Genomic DNA, 2,500 nt, shown 5'->3' on the forward strand with positions numbered 1-2,500 from the left:
TAATATGCTTAAATTCAGCGGGTCGTCTCGTCTGATCTGAGGTCGTAGTCGAACGGGGTTAGAGGCGGGGGCGACGGATCGCCTCCCGTCATCGGGGGTCGGCCGTTAACCCCGCGCCTCGCCGGGCGCACGACTCCTACGCGGCCGCGCGGTGCGTCGCGGCGGACTGCGCGGCGGGGGACGGATCCTCCATCGGCAGCCGCCGCGGGCCCCTGCGGCCGCGCGGTGGTCGGGCCCGTCGAGGGCGCGGGCGGTCGGGTCTATACTTAGGGGGACGAGGGCCGTGCCGTCCGCCCCCCCCACCCCCATTTCCCCGTGCGGGGAGGGAAGGTGGGGGGGGTAGGCCGGCGGTGGCCCGCGACGCCCCAACCGCGGGAGGGGGGCGCCCGTGGGCGCCCCGATCCCGATAGATGTACAAGCGACGCTCAGACAGGCGTGGCCCCGGGAGGGACCCGGGGCCGCAAGGTGCGTTCAAAGTGTCGATGATCAATGTGTCCTGCAATTCACATTAGTTCTCGCAGCTAGCTGCGTCCTTCATCGACGCACGAGCCGAGTGATCCACCGCTGAGAGTCGTACGTTTGGTTTGCGGTTTTGGCCAACATTCAGAGAAGGGGTTAAAAAGGGGGATAACGGCGCCTCCGGGCGCTCCTAGCCCCCCCCGCCCCGCCGGCAGGCCGGGGGGGGACTTCGGAGACATTGAACCCCCCGCTCGCCGCCGAAGGTGGCGAGAAGGTTGGGTACCCGGCGACTGGGGGTAAGGTTCCGAGGTCGGCCAGGTCGCGATGGCACCGGCGGGGGAGTGGTCCCCGACGCCGGCCGCGGCCCGGCCTGGACTATGGGAGCGTTGACAAGGCGGACGGGACGTCGACGACCGCGCGGACGCGCGGGGTGGGGCGGTCGGGGAACGCCGACGGGCGCCTGACCGGGGGGGGGGGCCGGCGGGGGCCGGGCGGGACGCGGGGAGCGGCCGGCCGCGCGACGACGCGAACCGACATACACCCCGCGCCCGACACCGTCCTCCTGACCTTCCTCCCCCCCCCGCGACGCCCGCGGCGCACCCGCCCGCCGCCCCGCGGCCGCGCGGCCGCCGCCGCCCGCCGCCTATCGGCGTTTCTCACGCTTCGGACTCGGGGGGCCGGGGCGCGGCGGGGAGCGCCCCGGCGCCGCCGCCGACGGCACCGCGGGGTCGGGCCGCGGGGGCTGGGGGCCACGTGCCCCCGCCCCGCGCCTCTCCCCGCGGGCCGCCTTCGACGTCGCCGCCGCCGCCGCCGCCGCCGTCCTCCTCCGCCCGTGTGTTCGCTCTGGACTCGGGGGGCCGGGGAGCGCCGGGGTGCGCCGGCGCCGCCGCCGACGGCACCGCGGGGTCGGGCCGCGGGGGCTGGGGGCGCTTACGGGTCGGGGCGGGGGTGTAGGCGACCGGCCAAAGACCGGCACCGTACCCCCCGCCCGTCTCCTTCACGCCCCCGCCCCGCGCCTCTCCCCGCGGGCCGCCTTCGACGTCGCCACCGCCGCCGCCGCCGCCACCGCCGTCCTCCTCCGCCCAACCGTTTGCATCTGTTCGCTCATGACTCGGGAGGCCGGGGCGCGCCGGGGTGCGTCGGCGCCGCCTCCGACGGCACCGCGGGGTCGGGCCGCGGGGGCTGGGGGCCACGTGCCCCCGCCCCGCGCCTCTCCCCGCGGGCCGCCTTCAACGTCGCCGCCGCCGCCGCCGCCGCCGCCACCGCCGTCCTCCTCCGCCCATCCGTTTGCATCTGTCCGCTCATGACTCGGGAGGCCGGGGTGCGCCGGCGCCGCCTCCGACGGCACCGCGGGGTCGGGCCGCGGGGGCTGGGGGCCACGTGCCCCCGCCCCGCGCCTCTCCCCGCGGGCCGCCTTCGACGTCGCCGCCGCCGCCTCCGTCCTCCTCCGCCCATCCGTCCGCTCCGAACTCGGGAGGCCGGGGTGCGCCGGCGCCGCCTCCGACGGCACCGCGGGGTCGGGCCGCGGGGGCTGGGGGCCACGTGCCCCCGCCCCGCGCCTCTCCCCGCGTGCCGCCTTCGACGTCGCCGCCGCCGCCGCCGTCCTCCTCCGCCCATCCATCCGCTCCGAACTCGGGAGGCCGGGGTGCGCCGGCGCCGCCTCCGACGGCACCGCGGGGTCGGGCCGCGGGGGCTGGGGGCCACGTGCCCCCGCCCCGCGCCTCTCCCCGCGGGCCGCCTTCGACGTCGCCGCCGCCGCCGCCGTCCTCCTCCGTCCATCCGTTTGCATCTGTCCGCTCCGAACTCGGGAGGCCGGGGTGCGCCGGCGCCGCCTCCGACGGCACCGCGGGGTCGGGCCGCGGGGGGCTGGGGGCCACGTGCCCCCGCCCCGCGCCTCTCCCCGCGGGCCGCCTTCGACGTCGCCGCCGCCGCCGCCGTCCTCCTCCGCCCATCCGTTTGCGTCCGTTCCGCTCCGGACTCGGGAGGCCGGGGTGCGCCGGCGCCGCCTCCGACGGCACCGCGGGGTCGGGCCGCGGGGGGC

General features: G+C 78.6%; 2 non-coding genes across 2 annotated transcripts in view; both read right to left on the minus strand.

The window, feature by feature from the left end:
- The window catches only part of LOC147184902 (28S ribosomal RNA), a 4,301-nt gene extending 4,256 nt beyond the window's left edge, over positions 1-45 (minus strand). The window contains exon 1 of the ribosomal RNA XR_015100014.1: positions 1-45. This exon is cut by the window's left edge and continues 4,256 nt beyond it. This is a non-coding gene — a ribosomal RNA (28S ribosomal RNA).
- Positions 46-419: 374 nt separating this feature from the next.
- Positions 420-573, minus strand: LOC147184903 (5.8S ribosomal RNA). Its single transcript, XR_015100016.1, has one exon. It is a non-coding gene; the product is annotated as a 5.8S ribosomal RNA (ribosomal RNA).
- Between the last annotated feature and the right edge of the window lie 1,927 nt (positions 574-2,500).

This window comes from Hippocampus guttulatus, unplaced genomic scaffold, assembly GCF_054856545.1.
Source record: "Hippocampus guttulatus isolate MCC_2025c unplaced genomic scaffold, RoL_Hgut_1.0 HiC_scaffold_53, whole genome shotgun sequence".
Lineage (NCBI taxonomy): Eukaryota > Metazoa > Chordata > Actinopteri > Syngnathiformes > Syngnathidae > Hippocampus > Hippocampus guttulatus.